General features: G+C 36.7%; 1 protein-coding gene across 1 annotated transcript in view; it reads left to right on the forward strand.

Moving 5' to 3' along the window:
- Positions 1–25,994, forward strand: part of LOC122791459 (cytosolic carboxypeptidase 2-like) — a 783,816-nt gene that overhangs the window by 327,957 nt on the left and 429,865 nt on the right. The gene's annotated exons all lie outside the window — the stretch shown is intronic.

Consider the following 25,994-nt stretch of genomic DNA (forward strand, 5'->3'; position numbering starts at 1 on the left):
TCGTTCCAAGTCGGACTTTCCCAGTAAACAAATGTTAAATAAAATAATAAAAAATGTTATGCATTTCAAGACTCTACATCCAACAATGTGAAAGCCATCTGCTGTGCAAACATGACAGTGGTATGGTGCATCATCTGACAGGGAGGAATGCATTCATATTCTATGTATGGAGAAGATATGAGGGTTTGGGAATGGGTTGTAATATTCTGGAGAAGCAATTTCACTTGTGGACAAACTCTGGTGTTGTCTTCTGATGCCTCATTAGTGGTCCCTAATCCCTTAAGTGACCTGGAATATTTTCCATCACTGGACAGGCCCTGGCGTAACCTCTTTGCCTCACCAACTACTACCAAGCAGAGCAGCATCTACTGCTTAATCTGTCCGTCTGGGGTTGGGTGCCCCAGGGAATGGATGCACTGATCTGGAAATGATTCCTTCAGGTTTCTGTCATACCTCCTCTGATGAGCGTCATAAAAAAAAATAAACGAACACAAAGCCCATGATCATTCTTGTATCCACTTTTTGGCCTCTGCAAGTATTGTTTTCTCTTCTAAGAACATTGCATACATAGTGCCACAGCTAATGAAAGGCTGATAATACATAATGCTTCTGTTGACCTTACTAAGGCATTCAATCTTCTTTCCCCATAACAGCACAACTAGCAAATTAAAAGCATTACATGTCAACCCTCATTTATTAGAGGAATGTTTCCATCATCCATTTAGGACCTTTCTATCCCATTCTTTGCACTGGCTTTATATGAACCTTCACCCACTTTAGCTAAAACAACAGCAAATATATACATAAAAAAGTAAGTTATGTTTCTCCATGTGAGCGACCTTTATTCATTTGGATCCATTTACTGATCCATTTCCATCATTTCTAGAGTATTTTGCCCAGATTTCGAACTGTGGACTCATATTCATTTTTCCATCAGGTTCCATCTAGTAGCTATATCAAATTTTGACCAAGTTACTGGTTACTTGCTCCAGGCTTTTTTTAAGATATGCAAATTCTTCTTCAGGCCAGCATTAAAAAACAGAGTTGAAATTACTTTCTGTATGACCACTTTTCTTATAGCTATCACTTCCGCCAGGAGGATTTAGGATCTATAGCCCTATCAGCTGTGGCCTGTTTGATCTTTCATAAAGACAGGGTTGCCTTTTGTATACATTGTTCTTTTATGCCCATAACAGCTACGTAATCCAACCCGAAGCAATGAAAACATCTTCCAGTTTCTTCTCTCAATATTTTAAACATGGTTAATACTTTTTTTTCAGTTTATGTGCCAGTTGTTAGTCCATGTTTTATATTCACCAAATCTTTCCAAAATGATTCTCAGCACTTCATCTCCTTCTCTAATAGAAAAAAGTGGATCCAAAGTTTTAAAGTAATTGTGGCAAAATGGCATATTTGATGGAGTCTTGAGTTTTGTTATAACAAGTAGTTGACACAAAAAGAAAAATCTAGCAAAGCTAGAATTTCCACTGTGTGTTACCTTAAACCTCTTGAATCAGAGGCAATATGGGATATATGTAAATTACCCTTTAAGGATATCAGGTGTTTCAGCTAAATGGCAATTCTGAATGTCCATGACTTCTTTTCTTTTAAGTCTTTTTATGGACAATTTCAGGCCAATAAAGCCAAACCCCTCTAGCTGTAGACATGCATGTTTCTGCCTTCTTATGACATCAGCACAGCATAAGAGAAATGTTTGACTTTTGGAAACACAGGGTAGTCATACCCAACTGATATCCATAAACCTAAGGGTGTCTACAAAATATCCCAACTAACAAACTAAAACAATGTTTAAAAAGGTCACGCAGGAAAACCAATTGGTTAAAAACACAAAAAGAAAAATCTAACAAAGCTAGAATTCCCACTGTGTGATACCTTAAACCTTTTGAATCAGAGGCAACATGGGATATATGTAAATTACCCTTAAGGATATCAGGTGTTTCAGCTAAATTGCAATTCTGAATGTCCATGACTTTTTTCTTTTAAAAGTAAACTTCTTGAATCAGAGGCAACATGGGATATATGTAAATTAAGAAAAAAAACAAAACTAAATTCACAGCAGCTACCAAGAAAAAACAAAACAAAATTCACAGCAGCTTTAATTGTGACTCCTTTGGGCTTGTATATTTAGCAAAATGTCAAACCTGTGAAGCATTCTATATAGGAAAGACAGAACGCAAACCCAGGAGAAGGGTATACGAATATATGTATGACCTAGAAACAAACAGACTAATGCATTGTACAAACACAAACAAAGCTGTGAAAATGCATACTATACATTTTTTTGTGACAGAAAGGGTGGAAAAGAGTGGCAGAGGGGTTTTATGGGAGGAATGTTTGGAGTACAGAGAATTATGGTGGCAGATAAGTTTGGAGGCCAATAAGCCACCAGGACTCAATGAACATATCTCCATAACCCCATTATTAAAATTGAGAGCAGCAAAACTGTGATATGCATTTGTACTTTATGTGAATTTTATCATGTTTTTACCCATGTTTTCCAATAGTTACAGTTGGTTTTTAAGCTTTTTTGTATTTGTATTTTTACTAAAAAGTTGGGTTTGTAATATGTTATGAACACAAGTGTTACACTCATTTATCAAAGGTATTGAACTTATTTTTCCCTTATATTTTCCTGTTTTTAACATTCTTTTAACTGAGTGAGGCTATACAATTTGCCTTGGCTTACAATGCAGTTTTTATAATACCTGTAATTTCACGATTTATCCACTAGATAGAGTATCAAGTTCATTTAAAGCAAATATTCAATTTGGTAATCTTAACCATTGAGTCCTACTAAATGTGTTTCTAAAAGTATTTTAACTTTATAATTTATTCTTTGTAGTCAAGTGTTTTAAGGATTTTTATTTAAAACATTTTTATTCATACATATTTATTCATCAAACATTGTAACATTAAATGTGTTTTAATTGTGGGAACACAGAGAGATGCAACAAGAAAAGTTTTTGGTTTTAAACTAAATTAACCTTTCAATTAATTCATTAACCTAATCAATGTAATTAAGTGAATGGTATAAAAGCACTATTAGTTTGAACAGCCCACATCTGAGGAAGTGATTTTTAAAACGAAAATGTATGGTGGAGCGTTAATGTGCTGTGTTTCTGTGGAATAAAGTGAACTGAAGTGTGCTGAGCTGTACGTGGGTTTTTTCACAATTTTCTAAGCTTGCCCTGCTCAGGGCTTTATTGTTTTGCCTGAAAAGCTGCTTCATTGTGTGGGTATATGTAAATTACCCTTTAAGGATTTCAGGTGTTTCAGCTAAATGGCAATTCTGAATGTCTGTGACTTTTTTCTTTTACTTTTAAAAGAAAAAAGTCATGGACATTCAGAATTGCCATTTAGCTGAAACACCTGATATCCTTAAAGGGTAATTTACATATATCCCATGTTGCCTCTGATTCAGGAGGTTTAAGGTATCACACAGTGGAAATTCTAGCTTAACATAGATTTTTCTTTTTGTGTTTTTAACCAATTGGTTTTCCTGTGTGACCTTTTTAAACATTGTTTTAGTTTGATAACAAGTAGTTGAGGAAATTTCCATCATTTCTAATGGCTCACTCTCAGTATAAGCTATATGTAATATTCCAGTGTCGTTTTTATTTTGAAGCTGTTGAACTGTAACTAAACCAATTAATTGTGTAAGCAAAATTTTTATATATGGGCTTGTACCTGACCTGTGGTGATAGACTGTAGTTGTACCAGTTCACAAAGGAAATGGGGTCACAACGGATCCAATTAGTTGTGCTTAAAATCTTAACATAAGGACATGTCCCTGACCTATGGCGATGGGTTGTAGTGGTACTAGTTCACAATGGGGGAGGGTATCACATCAGACCCAAACAATTTTATACTCGACATTTTGGCAATCGTTCTCTGGAAAATCATGGAGAGCGTCAAAATGGAGTTTATCCAGAAAGACAGCTACGACCACACCTCTAATAGATATGAAACAGTTTATTAGGCTTTTTAAAGGGAAATCTTGTTTGAACCTTGTGGCTTTCTTTGAACAGGTAACAACAGCAGTTGATGAAAGGCTGCAAAGTACAAACTACTTATGTTGAACTTGCTAATGTGTGAATTGCTTAGGCATTCAACTCTTTCCCCCAGAAAGATGTAATTAACAAATTAAAAACATTAAATATTAATCTTTGTATCATTCAATAGCTAAGTCACTAGTTAAGCTACAAGATACAATACATTCATCTTCCAGGCCGAACTGCGAGACTCATAACTTCTAGATCAATTGTCAGGTATTTATGTGTTTATTATTTTACTTGGCTTTGTCTTTGTTGACCAGGAAAAGTCTGACTGGGTAAAACCAATTTTCAGCACAGGCTGGGGGTGAAAAGGTCCACATTTAAAGTACACATGATGTACATTTATAATTGTAGGGTAAAAAACATCTATACGTGAGCTTATTTACATGATTTTTAAATATTTGTAAGTTTTTTTCATGAGTATAGTATTTTCATTTTAACACAAAAAATATAGAAATTGACATAAATCGGTTAATTGAATAGAGAAATAACATACAATAATAAAGTATTTACAGTGTGATGGCTTCAGGGAAAAGATCAAACTGGGGTGTTTTTGAGTTTGGTAATAATTTACAGGCAGACAATACAATGTAGCTTAAGAATCGAAGAGAGAAACGAAAGGAGAAATTAAGGAAATGAGCAGGAAAACAAATGGACAGAGGAAGAAATCAGTGGTGGAGTGTGAGAGAAGGAGGAAGAGTAAGGGTTCAGGAAATAAGTACTGTATGAGGAGGAGAGATAAGGTACAAAAATATTGGTAAGCAAAGTGGCTGTAAGAGTTGGAGAAAAATAATCTGAGTAAAGCTAGCTAGGTGAGCAGGAAGAGCAGAGACATCTTTGGCATATTTAAGCAAGGTTTTGAAACTGTTTTCTCTCTGTTTTAACTGTGTGAGGATTTCATTCTAGAGTTTTGACACATAATGAAAGTAGAAAGAGTCTCCAGCAGCGTTGAATGTCTTACTGGTGCATAGTAAAAGTTTGCTGCTAGATCGTATCTGTAGTGGGTGAATAGTACAGTAGAGTATTGTGTAATGCTGGGCATTTATCTGGAGAGTACAATAGGTTGTGGACAGTGATTAGTTGTGAGTATGTCAACTGGTTTGGGAACTCAAGCCAGTTTAATTGTTTTAATGCAAGGCAGTGGTATATTTTATAAGGTTGATTGGTTATAAATCTACATACATACATACAGATATTTGAAGCACGGGCAGTAATGGCCTTCTAGCTTGCCAATATATCAAAACACTTGTTCCCATAATAAGTGTCCAGGCTGTTCTTAAAAATATCTAAACTAGTGCTTGCATTAATGTAATTTGCTACTGTGTTCCATGCATCAGCTACTCTCTCAGAAAAACATCCGTATACTTCTCATTCCTATAGAATCTTCTACGTCAGTTGGTGATTTTCTACTACTTTTTGATAACCCCAAACATTCCCAGAGGTTGTCTCTAAATGCCCTATATACCTGAATAAGATCTTTTGTTGGATATCTATGAGACACTGTACAAGTTCAGATATTTTAGTTTTTCATAATAACTTAAATTTTCACATCCACAGATGTCCTTGGTATATTTCCACTGTACTCTTTCCGGTTTACTGATGCTAGTTTTCTTATAAGGTTTCCATATTGTTATTCCATACTCAAGTTTGGGTCTAATGTAACTAACAAACAATGATTTCATCATTTCTGATTTCCTAGACTTTAGAAATCTTTTTGTACAACCTGTAGTTCAGTAACTGTCATTAACCAGTTGGTTGATATGATTAGGAAAATTCAAAGCTGGATCTACCCATATACCCAGGTTCTTAAATGAATCTACAGTTTCAATCACTGTGTGCAGTATTAAATATTCACCTTTCAGTTTGTCTGCAAATTGTCATATGCTTAGTTTTTGATAAGGGCCTAGGGCACAGCCATGTGGGACACCCTGACTGTAAACAAGAATTTCACCTGTCCAATTCTGCATGATACTTGCCATGTCCTATTTGTAAGCCATGCAGCTATCCATCTTATCAAGAGTGCATAGATACCTAGTTCTAATTTATTGATCAGTGTTTTATGTATGACCCTGTCAAATGCTGAAGTTAAATCTATATAAATTACATCATAGCACAATTTTTCATTCAGAGCTGTTATTATATTGTTATTGAACATCATATTACAGGTCAGAATAGATCTATTTTTAACATAGCCATGCTGATGTATAGTTTCAAGTCCTAACCTATCCAAGTCTGACAATAGTTTATCCAATATTACCTTCTCCATTATTTTTCCACAACATGAAAGTTGACTTAAGAGTCTATATGACTCTGGGTTTGTTCAAATCCCGTTTCCCTTAAAGACAGGTTTAATAAGCATGTGTGTCCAATCTTGAGGACTGTAGCTAGTTTGTAGAAACGGGGCTAGTTTCGTTTTGTATTTGTAAGAATGGAGAAGCATATAAGACAAGCAAGGAGGTATGTTGCTGCTAAGGTAATCCTTGCTTGATCTGTCAGGCAGTCTTTAGCCTTATAGAAGGAGCCAAGTTTTTGGTGAGTTTTCTTGATGGAGCAAGGATGTGGTAATCAAATTTGAGGATGTCATCTATTATGACTCCAGAGTAGTTTAGTTTGGCTTACAGTATCTGTTTGTGTGTTATTACTCAAGGTAATTTGTTTCTGGTTAAGGTGTTGTTTTGGAGTAAATAACATACTTTTTTGTCATTAAGCAGCAAGTTAGATTTTTTAGCCATATTTCAATGTAAGTAAAAGATTTTTGAGTGATTTCTTATAATTTTATTATGGATGGGGCAGAGCAGATAATGGTTGAATCATTGGCATATTGTACAAGTGGCAAGTGTGGTATGAAGTTTATTTATGAAAACATTAAATAGAAGGGGGGCGAGCACTGACCCTTGGGGAGCACCAACAGAAATTGGTTGAAATGCAAAAAGGTTTTGTTGCCATTTAGTTGCCTGCATAAGTAACTGTGAATAAGGAGAGGGAAGGGTAAGTGAGACCTAGTGCTGCAAGTTCAGAGAGAAGCTTTTGATAGGACACTGTGTCAAATGCTTTGGAAAGGTCAAGGAAAAGTAATGAAACAAGGTTCCCTTTATTTCTGTATTGGTTTACTTTGCTGATGATGTTGAGGGCAGTAGTTGTACTGTGGTTGGGCCTGAAACAGTGCTGGGTGTTGGAGAGGAGGTTGTGTTTGTTTTATATGTTTCATAAGCTAAGAGTGAATACATTTCTCGAGTATTTTAGAGAGGGGTGATTGAATGGCAATAGGTCTATAGTTTACTCTGAAGTTCCTCCTTTGTGAAGAGGTATAACAATGGATTTTTTCCAAATGGATGGGACATAGTTTTCAGTTATTTACCAGTTGATTAGAATGGAGACAGGGAAGGCTACTGCTTCTGCACCTGTTTTGAGGAACTTAGTGGGAAGGTTAGTGACAGCTGAGGTTGTTGTTTTTAATATGGCTACTAATTTTTTATGACTGATGTTAGAACAGGCTGAAAACCAAAAGACAATGTGTTTACAACTTTCCACTTCAGATTAGACTAATAACTCAACCCAAACAATTTAAATTAGCAGTAAAGGAACACTTAAAAATACTCTGGTCCTGCCCCTGTATGCACCCCTCTTGAACTGTCCCCTATACACAAACTGCTCACAAGTTGACCACCTCCCCTAACTTTAACTTCCACTCACTTCTGCTAGAATATTTTTATCCTCCCTGACTTGACTGAGCATTTATTTCATGTACATTAGTAAGCATGTCCAGCATTGATCCCACTGCACCATAACCCCACCCCTTTTAGTTGGCCACATCCTTTCCAATTGGCCCTTGCCTACCAGTCTTGATCTATCTTTTTTTTTCCTGTCCCTTAGCTTAATTCCTACTTTCACATGCCCCCTCAGCTTAACTTCTATAATACCTCCCCTCTTCTTCATTTCCTGTAAGTTATGATTATTTATATTTATATTGAACTAATACTCTATGGCTGAATGAATATGTCTATGATAATATGAACATGTCTATTTTTCTCTCATTACCTGCATTTTTATGATTACTTGTATAATGTTGCAAATACCAACACAAATTGTAATTTTTTCTGTAATTGTTTTACTTATATTGTATAATGTTTCTGGAACTTTTCTCCCTGGACCTCCACTGAAAAAGGGCTACTTTGGTAGCTCAGTCGGACTACTCCTGATCAACAAATGTAAAATAAATAAATAATACATTTTGTTGTTTGAAGTAGAAGGACAGGATGTAGTGGTATGGTTGGAGTGTAATAGTTTAGAGAGGACCAAAAATCTTGGGGTTGTTTCGGTGCTTTTGTTTTTTGAGATTACTATAGTATAATTTCTTGTCAGATTTAACAAGGATTTTGGTACAGTTTCTGAGATATCTAAAACTTTGGTAAGTATGTTGTGTTTTATTCTTATACCATTCTTTCTATCCCTTATCTGTCTCTTTTGTCAGCCAAGGTAGTGTGTTAGACTTTTTCCTTCTTGTCCTAAAATGGTGCTAAATCATTTAGTATTTTTAGGAAGCTGTAATTGAAGTGAGTAACTGCTTCGTCTAGGGGCATTATTCTTAATACATTCCAGTTATAGTGGGACAGGGCTGTAATAAATGTGCCTGTCAGATTTGGTGAAATTGTATGTTTGTTTATAGATTATTTGTTTGGGTGAACCATGTTGCTGTCTGATTGCATAGGTTGGGAGGTGATCACTTACAATATCTTGTAAGCAACCAGAGGAGTTTATATTATGGGGTTTGTCAGTGGTGCAGAAGTTAGCATTGTCACCTCACAGCAAGAGGTTCTCTGGTTCAATTCTCAGCTGGGGTGCTTTGTTTGTGGAGTCTGCATGTCCTTCCTGTGTTTGTGTGGGTTTCCTCCAGGCATTCCTGTTTCCTCCCACGTTCCAAAGACATACAGCAGGTGGACTAGACACTCTAAATTGGCCCCAGGCGTGAGTGTGTGACATGGATGAAGTACACTGGCAGGGCTAGCCACCCTGTGGTGTAAACCTTGGCTGTAGGAGATTGTCACTATTGAAGTGACGCCCTGACCTCATGTGCAAAAATGGGAAAAGGTGTTGAGGATGGATGGATGGATCTAGTCCAGTGTTTACTGCCTGATAGTGGTTCTGTTGATTCTGGCGGTGGAGCTTATTAGTTGAGTGAAGCCAGATAGGTGAATAGAGTCCTTGGGATTGCTACTGTTTATGGATTTCCAGTCTATGTTCAGGTCACCTATGATGAAGGTTTCCTGAGTGATGTAGTGGGATGTATACTGCTGCAGTGCATATAGATTTCTTTTGGCTGATTTCTGGTATGCAGTCAGAAATTCAGCATTATTAAATTTTGAATATTTAGATGGGCTGAAGTTATTTTCCAAGTTGTTTTTAAAAATAATAGCAATGACACTGCTCTTTTAAGATTTCTGTCCATTCTTAGTATTGTTAGAACCTGGGGGAATAATTTTGCTGTCAGTTATTTCCTGTTTTTTCCAGGTTTCAGTGGCAATTAGAATGTCTAGGGAGTAAAAATCTAGACATGCATGGATATCATGAATTTTGTTGCAGATGCTTCTGAGGTTAATGTTGAAAAGAATAAGGTTAGTTTCATTACCTGACAGGAATATGGTCTTGAGAGCTTTGGAAAGTAATGAGTTTGCTTTAGTGGGTAGTTTATTTGTGGGTCTGGGATTAGGATGAATATCTCTACTAGGTGTCAGGATGGAGGTGGGGTGAATAAAGGTATGGAGGACTTGTATTTCTATCTGACTTTCAGTACTGCCGATAAAGTGCTATTCTTAACTTTAATATATCTACAAGAAAACAGATCTGAGTTAAGTATAGAATGAGAGATAGGTAGGGGAAGAAAGGGGGTTTTGTTTTGTAATGTACAGTATGTGTGTTTGTGATAGAGCTGGGAAAAGATGTGGGACTACTATGGTAGTTAGTGAACTGAACTAGTCTTGTGAGTGCAGAGCAGTAGCAATTACTTTCATGTCATTCTGAGTTGAGATAGTGAGAGTTTAGATGGTGGGTAGAAGAAAGTGGAGTTTTGGTAAGATGATAGCAGTGTAGTATATCAATGAAAGGAATGTTATGAGAAATGGTTATATGAGTATCTCAAAAGTGCTTTTGTGGTATCAGTGTGTGCGTGTGTGTGTGCGCATGTGCGTGTGTGTGTGTGTGCGTGTGTGTGTGTGTGTGTGTGTGTGTGTGTGTGTGTGTGTATACGTATGTTCATGCTTGGATAAAGCAGGAGTGTGTATAGGGAAAAAGTGGGTTGAAAATGTCTGTAAAGAAAGTTTTAATTCTGAGAAATGGGCTGCAGCAGGAACTGATAAGAGGATAGGAATTGGAAGAGGGTTTTTAATGTAGATGTCTTTAAGGAGTGAGCAATATGTACTAAATTGTAGGAGGAGATAGGGAATAAATGTAATGGTACAGGGTGGCTGGGAATTGGGAGTGGGAGGAAAGAGAAGCAGGCAGAGATAAAGAATCACAGTAAGAGGAGAAAATCAGTCTTTGCAGGCAATTTTACAGTAAGTAATTCCTAGCCCTAATTAAATTAGATAACAACAGATAAACTATTAAGGTTGGAGGAGGGTGGAGGCAGTCACAGATGTTCCCTTAGTCTGAACTGATGTAGTTGCTTTTACTAGCAAATAAAAAGTAACAAAAAAAGTAAAAATGTTGCTCTGAAAATTCTAAGTAATACTGTAACATCCTGTACCCTTCCTTGTTCATTGTAACAGGGTGATTATGGAAAATGTGTGTATGCCTTTAAATATGTGCTCAGAATGTATGAAGCAAGTATGATATGTGAGAGTATTCTCACTGCATTTAGCTAAATCACAGTCTTAATCACAAATTACAGGGAAATTAGTTTTCACTTGGAGGATAATCTGGAGGAAGACCTAGAAATGTGGAATGAGCTCCTTCAGGACTAATTTGTGAAGTGTATCTTATAGAAAAACTTGTTTATTGAGCAGGACGCCAGGCCTGGGTGACTCCTACAGCACTGAAATTTTATTTTCAAGACAGCATGTATGCTAAAGGAACTGTGGGGACTGAATTACTATTATAAGAAGTGACTGCATTTTCTTACAGATAATCTGTATCTAGTCTTTAATGCAAATACTTCTCTAGTTGCTTTTAAAAAATCTATTTCTGCTATACACAACTGACAGAGCTGACATCAGATCAGGAAAAGATTTTGAAAAGGGTCATGTAATAGAGAAAAATGTGGGAAACGTGCAAATGCCTTCCAGGGTCATGGAATAGGTTTCCCCTTACATTCAGAAGTCATTTATCAACTTCCTTCTGAAGCAATCTTTTGTACATTAGATGTGCATGCACACATTAATACATTATGTAGATGCCATGTATGTATGTAAGTCTTGTCTGTATTTGAGCTTTTTTCTTTAATTTTTTTTATTTTTAAATTTTAACAAACATGACATGAATTAAGAATAGATAACATATATATAATTTTAAAACCTATTAACTTCAGAACATTATAAAACTATATACATTGGTGTCTATACAGAAGAGAGAAATAAATACATTTAAACATTTTGTGAAGATTGAAACATATGTTCATATGTCTTTGTCCATTTTCTCAAGTATTTCCAGTATTTTCATCCAAGAGTTATAAAATGATGTTGGTCTGGTAGTTCAGTTCTTCGGTGTAGATATTTCCATATGTCAAATTGTTAAAGTTAAAATTTTAAATTCCTTGAACGTGGGAGAGGTTACACTTTTCCAGTGAATGGTGATGATTTTGCTGTTATTGCCATTAATGTCCATAGGATTTTAAAGTCTTTTTTGGGTACACAGTCTGGGATGGGAGAATTGAATAAGATCATTGATTTTATTTGGTATTTATCATTAAAAACAATCTGAAAAAAAATAGTTAATATTATTCCAATATAAAGTGAGACACTTGCATTCATAGAAAACATGCTGCCAGTTAGCTCTTGTTTTAGTCCGACATCTCCAATTGATCCTCACTAGCAAATATTATGGCTATTTTATGTGGTGTATAAATCTTCTGTGTAAATATCTCCAGGTGAGTAGTTGTCAGTAGATTAACATCCTCAAAACACTCAACATTGTCAAAGTCCTTTTTCTTCAGTAGGAGGGCAATTGTTTATCTATGTGTGTAAGAATCCCACTATGAGTTTGCATGATAGACTTTTGTTTTTTTAACAATTTTATAAATATTAGACAGGTAACCACCACTTTGATAAGATTGATTTGTGATTATAATAAAATATTCTATGAATTTTGGAACAATATGTCTGACTGATGCTTGCATTTGTTCAGTTTTATTTATACAGTATTGTCTTAGATTTTGTAGAAGTAGCCATAGATCATTATTTATGTTATATTTGTTTTATTATTTGATCATTAGTTAATATTTTCCCTTGTTCTGTCAGTTGATGCCAATAGCTTATTGAGTCTTTCTTGACTGTGTTCATTTTCTGAATATGAGATGTGTCAAAGACAGTAGGTATAAAAGCTATGGGAAAAGTCAGGAAAAAACAAGAATTAATATTTGGGATTTTGTTTATGTTTTAAATATTGTTAGTGTAGAGCTTATATATTTTGATGAGAGTCTATTATTTTTAATTTTCCTCACTAAAGTGATCTTTTAACATCCAAATAAGGGGTGATGGTATGATAGTTAAATGATCTTGTATACAATTGTGATAAAGTTCTATATAAATCTGTTCATGTATTTTTTTCCAAATAGGTAAGTAATGTGCATTTGACCATAACATTATAGTTTTGACAACAGAGGATATAATAAATGTCTCAATGTCTGGTAGATTAATTCCACCATCTTCCCAATTTGGTAGATGTTTATTTAAGGCAATTATGGGGTTTGTTTGGGAACCATAAAAAGTTTAATATTAATTGTTGTATCTTTGAATAATATATTTGGGAGGTGGCAGTGAAAAACTTTTGTATTAGCTATAGTACTTTAGGAAGAATAATTGATTTGATAAGATACAATCTGTCTCCCATTATAAACATGTACTTGTTCCCGTTAGAAATTGATTTTTCTATTTTGTCTAGTGTTTTATTATAGCTGAATACAAGAGAGTCAGTTAAATCATCCAGTAGATTTATACTTAAATATAGTATTTTGTTATCTACTACTATGTATTTAGAATATTTTTTATTTATATATTTCTTTTTAGAGTTGCAAGGCATGATCTTTGTTTTGCTTTCATTAAACTGTAAACCTGAGATACTTATGGGACCTGATCTATGTGATCCTAATTTAACATGTGCTATGGAGTCTTTATATAATGACGGTGCTAAAAGCTGTTCGAAATTTGTATTCTTTTAAGACTAATAATAGAAAGTTCCAGTTAACAGAATCAAAGGCTTTGTTAATGTCTAGAGAAATTATGTTAGATCTAAGTCTGTATGTTTATTGTAATCAGTTAGTGACAGAATTCTTTTAAGGTGGTCAGATGTATTTCTTCCTTTAATAAAGCCTGTGTGGTCTTCATGGATTAACAAGGGGAGAAAGTGTTTGATCCTGTCTATATATATTGCCATGAACATTTTGTAATCTATGTTTAATGAAGATATTGGTTTGTATGACAAGCATTGTTTCTCATCTTTGCTTGTTTTTATTATTGGCTCTAGCAATGAGTATTTCCAAGAGGGTGGAATATTTATATCTTGGCATATACTTTTAAGAGTATTGATATAGCTTGATTAGGTATTAATTTATATATTTCTAGTAACATATTATCTGGGCCAGGTGCTTCATTTGCTTTGAGCTTTTTAAGTTGTGATTTCACTTCCGTCATGGTAATTAATTTATTTATTATATCTATTTGTTCTTGTGTTAGTCTAGTATGTTTTTTATTTTCATGGTAATTTTTTATATCTTTAGTGGGTGTTTCTTGGAAATTTGTGGAGTTATCAGAGTTATATTGAAGTCTAAAAGTTTCTAAAATGCCATTTAGATCTGTAATTTTTTTTCTTAGTATTAGGAATATGCATTTATTTTATTTGCTTAGATTTGATTTTTTTTGTTCTGTTAGCTAGCTGTCTCTAGTGTGCTGGATTTGTAGAATAAAAATTTAATTTTATTTTGTCTAGATTAATCATAATCTTATGGTGTAATGTTTCTGCATATTTGTTATTGGTTTGTAATAGTTCTTGAACAAGATCAGTATTACTTTTTTGAACTTCTAATTTCAGTTTATCTGCTTTATTTTGTAATTCAGGCATATCTTTATGCCATGTTTTCCTTTTATTGATGTACCAAGATAGTATTTTCCCATATATAAATGCTTTTAGTGAATCCCAAATATATATTTCTAAGATGTCCTCCATGGTGTTTAGTTCAAGAAAAGTTTTAACTTCTTTTTCATAAAACTCTTTAAGCTCTGTTACTTTTGTGATGTAAGTGATGGGGTTCGAACATGTGGGTACGAGTTCAGTTTCAAAAACTAAAGCATTATGGTCCAATAAGGAGCAATTTATAATTTTGATTTTATCTATTTTTGTTATTAAGTCATTAGATATGTATATCCTATCAATTCTAGAATTAGTCTTATGTCTAAATGAATAAAATATAATAATTAATGAGTCTGGATCTACAAATTAATTTATATCTTTTATTCATGCTGTGTCTATAAACTTTAAACGTGCCTTTGATATAGGTAGCTTTCTTCTTGTGGTTTTGAATTGGTATCTTTGTCATCTGTTATACAGTTGAAGTCTCCTGCTATTATCAGACTACCTTTGGTTAAATGTATTATATCTTCAAAATGATGTATAACTGTTTCAATTCCTCGTCCTGGAATCCAATATAGATTAACTAAGGTGTATATTCTTCTATTTAGTTCTATAGACACTAGACAAAACATACCAGATGTATCTTGTTAAGTGTTGATTATTCTGGGTGATATAGTTGCATTACGAAGTAATATAGCTCCTCTCTCTTTTTTTTTTGTTTATATTGAGAGCTTACTAAAACTGTGCAGTTACTCATGTTTAAACTGTTTATGTCCTTATCTAATAGGCGAGTCTCTTGAAGAAATACTATTTGTGGCTTGTGTGGATTTATATACTTCACTAAACGTCTCCTTTTATTATTATTATTCAGACCGTTAACATATATAAACAAGCATTTCATGCTTTACTTTTATGTTTGATTTTGTATAACAGTATATGTAAATAGTTTTGATTCTTGGTTTTGTTTTGAGAAAATGGTTTAAATATTTTTTGTGTACAAATATTGTATATTTATGATAGACATCAAACTTTTATAAAAAAGTAAATGAACTTCTAATCTTGTAATCTTTAACCATATAACGCATTTCCTATCCCTATGAGGTATTATACTTATTTGCTTGACTAGTAAAACTACCCAAACAAACCTTCTTAGTCTATGAATAGTGTTTGAATTAATCACTCTTATGAATGGGCGTACCTTCGTTGAAGATTGCGCGTCAGGGCTGGCAACTCGGCACGTAAAAATCAACTGCCAATCATTAGTGGACCGGAGTTCCACTGTGGCGACCCCTAACCAGGAAAAGCCGAAAGACACAACAACACAATAACCTCATAACTTTGTGCAACAGTATTTAAAAATTTTTAGAGAATAATGTAAGCAGCTGGTAAGTGAATATATATGAATATCTGTGAGTGTATTGATATTTATGTATCCAAAAACTGTAGGGTATTTAATATGCCATTGTTGATTTAGCTTTTATATATGCCATATATTGATTGTTATAAAAAAAAATGTTATCTAAAAGTAATTGTGGCTAGTATATCTTGCTCTCTTCTCCATATCAACAATATTAGTTAATACTCATTTCCAATCAAGAATCAGAGTGCAAAACATCTGCATTGCATTTAAGATTATTTCAAAAACATTGTAAGAGTTCACATAACAATATAATACAAAACAGTTATTCTCTTTTCATACTGAATTTTTGATAAAACAGTTGAGTATCTCTATGTTGGCTGAAACCTGTATTAGAACGTTATATATTTTTATGTTGGACATCTCAGTAAACATTTCCGTTCATATTGCACATTAAATAGGAAAACATTTCAAATTGAATAATAGCATTGTGTATATTCAATAAGAAATATTACAATGTTTCTTCAAGAGCTTAATGATCTAGCATATCAGTTGTTGTTAGGTAAGATTTTCCCTCAAGGGGCAATATGTCACTTTAAAAGGGAAACATCAAGGCTAATGTGGCTGTATATATGCTCTTAAGATGTAGGGTACTCTATCTATATCCCATCTAAGCTGTATTTCAAAATGGCTTTGTACTACATATCTTTCTTAACACATCTAGGGCATTGGTACATTTACATCATTGATTTAAATGGAGAGTAGCTGTATATGTTCCATTGATTACCATTCAGTGAGCCAGGGAAGAATACATTAATGCTTCTATGGGCATTCCCATAATGAACTATTGTAATATAGAGCTCAATATCAACTGTTCTAAGTATATATATTATTTAAAGACTGGAAATCTTAAGTGTTGAACACAGAAAACAAATGACTCCTAGGGTGTTTAATGATAATCTAATTAAACTTTTAGTCACCAGATTTGTGCAGAACCCTACCACAATTAACATATATCCACTCCAACAACAGCTCCATAAATATTTGATTATTGAATTAAAAAATATGTCTTTGCTCCAGCTTGAGTTAGGTGAAATGGAAATATTAATATATTACAGCAACACAGACGGAACTATGTCTTTGTGACGGTCAGTGTTTACAGCATTATAAGTAATTGTTTCAATGGGTGTTTTAACTTATTTTATGCTTTCCAGTGCAAGTACCAGTCTTATAGTAAATTATATCTTCTTTATTATATCAAAGAATATAATTATATACATTGTTATTTTGCATTTCTTTAAATGTGTGTACAACTAGGAGCGCTATTGCTTTAATAAAAGGGCATGTATTTAGAATTTGCGTCGCTGTCCCTTGACATTGTGACTATAAATGATCAAAGGTCAACGCACGCAAATATAAAGTGCTCGCAAGGAAGATTTGCTATGTTTCAATACAACTAGGACTGTCTAAATCTAATGTCTCGAGGACAGAGCAGGAAAGCAAATTAAGTTTTATCTTGTACAATCAAGTTAACACTCGTGCAGCTGCACTAAAATGTTTGTAAATGTATGCGTTATATGTAAAACTAACTACATGGTATTTTCGAATGTAGCAAAGAATACTGCATATGTAGTTCTGTATAATCACTCTATATGCATTAATTTCAGTTCAAAACATCTAATGCTTGCAGCAATATATTTACATTAATTCTCTATTCAGGAGTATTATTTAATACATTTCTATCAGCCTCTGGTTGTGTGTTTTCCACAGTCAAAGATTCAGTTTAATAAATTAAAAGTTTAAAGGGTTAGTAAAATGTTCCTATGTTAGTGAAAGCCCATAGAGTGGCATTTATATTAGTTTAACTTCTATATTTGATCATATGAAATATGTTATATATTGTTTTGTGTTTTAGCAAGAGAATATTAAAATTAAGCAGCAGATAACTATATGAAGAAAACTGATTTATATTACGTATATATTTATATGAACTGTGATGGTTAGAATAAATCTATTTAATTTATACCAAGTTCAGATGTACTTAAAACAAAAAGTAACTGTAAAAAAAATAGAAAAATACGTGTTGTTTGGATGAGTTTGATAACAGGAAGATCTCTTTGTTGTTTTTTATAACATTGTTTAGGAATTTTTTTTTTTAAATACATATAAATAATTTGTTTTAGTTTTTTTCTTCTGTTCAACAGTCTTCCAATTATTTACTTCTGCATTTCTTTTTGGTGTACTATTTCTCCAGTCCATAGACTCTTCTTGTGTTAAGATGTTATTATTGGTGTCAAGGCTGCCAGCCAAGCCAGATAGAATTTTATAGATAATTCTGTCATTTGTAAATATTAATGTAAGCCACAGGCTTGTTGTCTTAAATGGAAAAAAAATAGTGTTATATGTGGAACTGAAAAAATGTAATGGTGCACTCTGCTGTAAGGAAGCTAAATCAAACATTTTATGACTGTCTTTGATCTTTAAACACGTCTCCGGCCAGTCTAGATGAAGGAATTCTTGCTATTGTTGTAAGACCAGAGTTAATGGCCAGAACTGTCCTTTATTGCTCTGGTTTCTGCCCAGAGATGAAGAATGTAAATGTAGTTTCTGTTAGCCTGGGAACCCAGGGAAGAGTGAAGAATGATGTAATGTGATTTTAAAAACGGAGAGAATTAGAGAGCATTAAGCATTTTTGTCTTGACTAACCAACTCAGCACTGCCTTTGCTTAATATGTAAGTTTATCTTAGACTTGTTTTCTCTTAGTCTAAACTTTCTAGTTTCTAGCTATTTCTAAGTGTTTTTCTGTGATGTCAGAACTGTACTACTGAATTATTTTAAGTATTTCTCTGTGATCTGTGAACTCTTGACTAGCACTATGTAGTAAAAAGTATTGTCTTGTGTTTTTATTTATTAAATATTTTTAAACCCTTTTAACTGTGGCTGTTTTGTATAGAGATAATTTAAGCACTTGAGTACATTGTATGTATATAGTGATCTTGTACCAAGTCACTCTAATAAGCCTTGACTGTTTAGTCACAGTTATCAATTTGATAATAATATTGCACAGTAATAATTGGGCACCCTTTTAAGGGCCTTTGAGTAGCTGATAAATATTAGTGGGTGGTGGCAGCTGATACTACCGTATAGTCTGAGGAAAAAGGGACACAGCTGGAGAACCTGTGCCAGCCTTCCCCAGGAGTTTCTGTGTGGTTGTATAAACTCTTCTCAAAGTGTGTGTATGTGTGCGTGTGTGAGCTACTTGGGCAGGGACACAAAGCACTGGTTGGACAGAGAGGGTGCTGGAGGTTTTAGCTTGCCCACTAGGCTGAGATCTGGACCTTATAGCTGTGCCAGTGGGGAGTCTTATTGGGGACCTGCAGCGCAAGGGAGCGACCAGCCCCGGACTGTGATCTCTGTGTGCTCTTAAGGGAAATTGCACTTTATTGTGTGTATTTGTTTTCCTTTCCTCCTATATGAGATGCTCCTCACTGGTGTTAGTGGTGAGGATTGAGGCTCCTTGATTGTTGGGCCAGGGCACGGGTGTCATATTAATTGTTTGGCAGTGGTGGGATATCCACACCACATATTAATTGGTTGGCAAACACTAATTGGCTTGTAGTGGTGTGGGTAGAGTGAATTCCTGTAGCTTCTGTACAGTGAGCTTTGAAGGTGTTTTGTACTCTAAATCAGCCATGCAGTGAATACTCAGAGTTCAGATCACAATTGTTTTATTTCTTTTGTTAGCTTAGTTAGTCAGGGTGAGCAGGCAGCATGTCAGCAGAGGAGTATGGAAAGCTGACAAGGAGCCAGCTGGCAGAGATGTGCCAGCCTAGGGGACTGGTGCATGGAAACCTGACTAAGGCAGACCTGATTGCAGCCTTGGTTACAGCTGCATCAGAAAACAGCAACCAGGAGAACAGTCAAACTGGCAGTGGAGATATAATACCCTCGGAGAATGGACAGCTCAACCTTTCTGCAGAGGACTTAAAAATCCATCTGAAGCTAAAGAGACTTGAGTTGGAGGCCAGGCATTTGGAGATAGAAGCAGAGGAAAAGGAGCAGCATGAGAGGGAAATGCTGACTGTTCACCAGAGTCATGGAGGTAATGGGGAAGGGAGTAACTGAACCCCAGAAGCAAAAACAGTCAGTAAATTTCTTCCACGGTTTAAAGAGGGGGATACTTTTGATAGTTTCATTCATATGTTTGAGAGGGTATGCAAACAGTATGGTGTTGACCAAAGGCTATGGGAATGGTTCCTGACCCCCTTACTCCATGGTAAAGCTGTAACTGTTTTGTCAGAAATGTCTGATGTTGCATGTTTTGATTATACTGTTAAAAATCACTTGTTAGAATTGTTTAGGCTAACACCTGAAACGTATAGGAAAAAGTTTTGTGAGCATAGACGCAAGGCAGATGAAAGTGTGTGTGAATATGTTGTTGAACTGAGCACTTATTTCCATAGGTGGGTGAGTGGATGTCAGGTCACCATTTCTGAAGGGCTGGCAGACCTTTTGGTGAGGGAACAAGCCTTTAACCCTTTGCCTGAGGACATGAGGATCTGGTTAGATAGACAATGTGCTACTTCAGATGAGTTGGGGAAGAAGAGAGACCTATACCTGGCAAACAGGGCAGCCCTGCACAGGAAGGGGACCCCCAGTACTGCTCATGGGTCTAAAGGAACCCATAGTGGGCAGCACAGACTGCCCTGACAGAATCTGCCAGTAGTAGGGGAAGCCACTAGTCCAGGTACACGTCCAGGAGCTAGGTTAAATGTTTTGAATGCAACCAGTGGGGCCATGTGGCATACAGGTGTCCATGGAGGCAAGGTGGGGAAAAAAAGGTGAGGGAGCCAGTAAGTGGGAAAGACAAAATGCCAATAGTAGGTTGTCTTGAGACAACAGGAGTACCAAACTACCATCCTGCAGATGTCCTGATAGGGAAGGATTTGGATGAGGCAGTACTACATGCATATGGAGTTACACACAGTCAGGCTAGGAGACAAGCATGTGGGTCTGGTAGCCTTGGGGGGAACCAGACAGACTGCATACTTGCAGCCAGGACTGGTGAGGTGGTTACTTCAGGGAGAGAGCTTCCCTGTAGCAGTGAGACTGAAGGTGAGCCACAGCTGCTTGGGGGGTACTGACTGTCCCGTGGACAGATTAACTGCGAAGGTAAAGGTGAGTAGTAGTACCCAGGCTGACAGTGAGGCACCACTGTCAGAGGATGCCAGACGTCCTGTGGAAGGGGAGCTGGGAAGGGTTACCAGGAGAGAGTTGAGACAGGCTCATCTCTCAGACCCTACATTGCAAAGCCTGAGGCAGGTAGCTAGGGAGCCACCTGATTTTCCAGGAAAGGGGGAATCTGTATACTGGGACAAAGGGTTACTATGCAGAGAGTGGACCCCTGAGGGAGGGCTAGAAGGTGAGAGAGTATAGCAGTTGGTAGTGCCTAGAGCCTACCATCTGGTGCTTCTAGCCATAGCCCATGATATTCCCTTTGCTGGTCATATAGGCATAAAACATGCAAAGAGGCGTATTATGCAGAATGTCTATTGGCCTGGAATTTCCAGAGATGTAACAGGGTACTGCAGGACCTGTGAGCAGTGCCAAAAGGTAGACAAGGCAGGAGACAAGATGATGCCTTTGCCTGTGATTGAGAAGCCATTTCAGAGGGTAGCTATGGATATCGTGGGTCCTCTGAGAACCCCAAGTTCCACAGGGAAAAAGTATATCCTAGTGGTAGTGGATTACGCTACATGATACCCTGAGGCAGTGGCTTTGTCCTCCATTGAGGCAGAGAAGGTGGCAAATGCTTTGTTAGAGATTTTCAGCAGGGTAGGTTTCCCAAAAGAAACTGACTGACAGAGGTGCCAAGTTCATGTCAGACCTGCTGGCTTGTCTGTGGAAGTCCTGTGGGGTGAAGCGCATAAAGACTACCCCCCTAGCATCCCCAGACTAATGGTCTTGTTGAGAGGTTAAACTCTACAATCAAGTCCATGCTACAGGCATTTGCAGATCAGTTTACGAGGGAGTGGGACAAATATTTGCCCCATCTGTTGTTTGATTACAGAAAGGTTCCCCAGGAATCCACAGGTTTTTCACCCTTTGAATTGCTGTATGGGCATAGGGTGAGGCGACCTCTAGATTTAATTTGAGATGAGTGGGAAGGTGAGTGCGAGTCTCACAAGGAGTCTGTTGTGGCATATGTCCTAAACCTCAGGACAAGGCTCAGGGAACTCATGGGCTTGGCCCAGGAGAACCAGGCAGAAGCCCAACAACAGAAAAAGGTGTGGTATGACAGCAATGCTCAAGCTAGAGAGTATGCTGTGTGGCAGCAGGTAATGGTTCTCATTCCTGTCCGACACAACAAGCTGCAAGCAGCTTGGGAGACGGACCCTACAAGGTGGTAAGAAAGGTAAGTGATGTTAACTACATGGTGGAACTGCTAAGCAGAAGGCAGGGGCACAAATTGTACCATGTTTACATGATAAAACCTTACCATGATAGGGAGGCCCTTGTGCTGAGCATTTGCAGTGGATTGCAGAAGGAGTCTGAGGGAGATCTGGGGACTGATCTCCTCAGTGAGGCTCGAGCTGACACCTCAATGGAAGGGGTAGCAGTGTCCCAGCAACTGTCTCCTAACCAGGTTTGAGAAATCCGAGCAGTGTTGCAGGAATTTGAGAACATGTTCACTGGGAAACCAGGGTGCACCCACCTGGGGCAGCACCAGGTGGATACAGGACCCCAAAGGCCAATTAGGCAGGCCCCTCATAGAGTGCCTGAGAGAGTCAAACAGACTCTGAGGGAGGAGGTACAGGAGATGTTGGAACTAGGGGTGATTCAAGAGTCCAACAGTCCCTGGGCTTTCCCAGTGGAGCTGGTGCCAAAGAAAGATAGCAGCACCAGGTTCTGTGTAGACTACAGGAAATTAAATAGTCACACAGAGTCAGATGCTTACCCCATGCCTGGGACAGATGAGGCCCTAGAGCAGCTGGGTGGGGCTAAGTATCTTACAACCATTGATCTTACCAAGGGTTACTGGCAGGAGCCCTTGACTCCCAGTGCTAGAGAGAAGTCAGCCTTTGTGACTCCTTTTGGCTTGTATGAGTTCACAAAGATGCCCTTTGGGATGGAAAGTGCCCCAGCAACTTTCCACAGGCTGGTAGATCATATCCTAGCAGGAGATGTTGCCCTTGCTTACCTAGATGGTATTGCCATCTACAGCCATTCCTGGCCAGAGCACCTTCAGCATGTCAGGGAGGTGCTGGGCAGACTACAGAGGGCAGGGTTGACCATTAAGTCGAGCAAATGTCAGGTGGGTATGGCACAGGTCTCCTACCTAGAACATAGAGTAGGGAGTGGTAAGATAAAGCCAGAACCTGCCAAAGTGGAAACCATTCAGGCTTGTAAGGAAGCTAAATCAAACATTTTATGACTGTCTTTGATCTTTAAACACAGCTCCAGACAGTCTAGATGAAGGGCTTCTTGCTATTGTTGTAAGGCCAGAATTAATGTCCAGAATTTGTATGCATAAATGTCCTTTATTGCTCTGGTTTTTGCCCAGAAGTGAAGAATGTAAATGTAGTTTCTGCTAGCCTGGGAACCCAGACAAGTATGAAGAATGATGTAATGTAAACCAGGAATGTGATTTTAAAAACAGAGAAAATCAGAGAGCATTAAGCATTTTTGTCTTGACCATCCAACTCAGCACTGCCTTTGCTCTGTATGTAAATTTATCTTAGACTTGTGTTTTCTCTTGGAGATAGCTAGAAACTAGAAAGTTTAGACTGTGTTTTTCTGTGATGTCAGAACTGTACTACTGAATTATTTTATGTATTTCTCTGTGATTTCTGAACTCTTGACTAGCACTGTGTAGTAAAAAGTATTGTCTTGTGTTTTTAATTATTTATTATTAAATATTTTTAAACCCTTTTAACTGTGGCTGTTTTGTGTAGAGATAATTTAAGCTCTAGAGTACATTGCATGTATATAGTGATCCTGTACCAAGTCACTCTAATAAGCATCAACTGTTTAGTCACACTTACCAATTGGATAATAATATTGCACAGTAATAATTGGACACCCTTTTAAGGGCCTTTGAGTAGCTGATAAATATTAGTGGGTGGTGGCAGTTGATACTACCGTATAGTCTGAGAAAAAGGGGCACAGCTGGAGAACCTGTGCCAGCCTTCCCCAGGAGTTTCTGTGTGGTTGTATAAACTCTTCTCAAAGTGTGTGTATGTGTGCGTGTGTGTATGCGTGTGTGTGAGCTACTTGGGCAGGGACACAAAGCACTGGTTGGACAGAGAGGGTGCTGGAGGTTTTAGCTTGCCCACTAGGCTTAGATCTGGACTCTATAGCTGTGCCAGAGGGGAGTCTTATTGGGGACCTGGAGAGCAAGGGAGCGACCAGCCCTGGACTGACTGTGATCTCTGTGTGCTCTTAAGGGAAATTGCACTTTACTGTGTGTATTTGTTATCCTTTCCTCCTATATGAGATGCCCCTCACTGGTGTTAGTGGTGAGGATTGAGGCTCCTTGATTGCTGGGCCAGGGCACGGGCATCACAGTTGGAAAGGTATTTTATTGCTGAATCCACTTTTTTTAATATTTTTTTGTTCTTTCTGGCAGGAAAATTCTAAGTCTTGCTGAAAACAGAAGGTGGGTGTTCAGTTGTTTCTTTTTTAGAATTTTTATTACTGACAGGAATTCTTTTCTTTTGGAGAACACTTTTGCAGAATAGTCATTATCAAATCTGATTAATGCATCATTATATTTGATAGGTGAATTTGTCCAGGCATTTTTGAGGATAAGTTCATGGTTTTGTGTAGAGAAAAGTTTCACAATTATGTATCTTGGTTTATTTTTGATTGAAGAGGTGTTTCCTAAAGTTGTTAATGACCTGTGCACACGTTCTATGCTATATGAAAGGGCTTCAGGCAATTTCACAACATTTGGAATCCAAGTAGTGAAGAAATTTATTATATTGTCCCCTTCAACTTTTTCTGAGTAAACCATATATCCGGATGTTATTTCTTCTTGTTCGATTTTCCTTGTCAACAAGCTTTTCCAATAAATATGTATTTTGTTGTAGTAAAAATGCTGTTTGTTGTTCCTCTTGTAGAAGCCTGGAATCAATGTCATTTAGAAATTGTTCCATAAGTGAAATTTGCCCTTTCTGTTGTGTAAGCATTTCCTGGAGTTCTAGTTGTTGTGAACACTTCTCTTTGAAGGAATCTATTTTGTTGTCCATCTTATCTATTTGAGTTGTTAAGTTCCTTGATATTTGAAATAAGAGAATGTAAATCCTTTTTGAGGGAAGAGTCTTGAGCTGAATTCTTATGATGGCTCATGCTGTATAGCTGATGATGGTGTTGATTTTCTAGTAGTTAATTTGACAGGATTTTTTTTTATGTCAAGCAATATAAATTCTTCTGTAGATGATCCAGATTGTTGAGAGTTGGTTGGTAGTAGAAATATCCTCAAGTTTCTTCCTTATTTCATAAAATTCCTATCAGAAATAGTAGTGAGGTAAGAGAGCTGAGAGAAAGTGCTGCTACCAGATCACCATTTTGGCCACGCCACCTCTGTATTTGATTTTTGATAGTGATTATGTCTGGATTTTCCCAGTCTCAGTCATTATGGCTACATTCTATCCAAAAAGTGATGTTAAGCTTAATTCCATTTTTCCGTCCATGTTTTGACTTTGTAAACTGCTTCTTTAACTAAATGTTGTAGCATATTTTTACATTGGTAAATATGTATATGTTTTATAGCATATCCCTGTATCCGTAAATATGTTTTGTTCATTTCTTATGTGAGCCTCTCACCTGGGCTGTGCCTGCAAATGGTCCAGTGAGATCAGTGTTGTGCCCTGGTAAACAAATATAGATAAATAAAGTAAATAAAAAATACATTTTCATTGGTCAGAAAATGGGTGGAAGATGGGAGGAGCATTTATTTGACTGAGCTGTCTAAAAATGTTTAGGAATAAAACAGTCATTGGGTTGCTTTACTGCCTTTTGCCTCAGTCCTAAAAGTAAGTTCCCACTGCAAGAGCTTATTGTTAAACAATCCACTGTTGCCCAAATTTTGTTGTTTAATGGTAGCCGAAACAACATGCTAATAGTGGGGTGCGGGTAACTAGAAGTGATGTGATGCACTAGATGGGAAGATAAGATGGCAAGACCAGGGTTTGTGAGGATTTCTGCAGCCCATAGTTGCAGATTAGAAGCAAAGACTGTACATGAGGAAAGAAAGAAAAAAAGACACTGACATGATTGA

The sequence above is a fragment of the Protopterus annectens genome, chromosome 17.part0 (assembly GCF_019279795.1).
Source record: "Protopterus annectens isolate FY-2018-M chromosome 17.part0, PAN1.0, whole genome shotgun sequence".
Classification (NCBI taxonomy): domain Eukaryota; kingdom Metazoa; phylum Chordata; order Ceratodontiformes; family Protopteridae; genus Protopterus; species Protopterus annectens.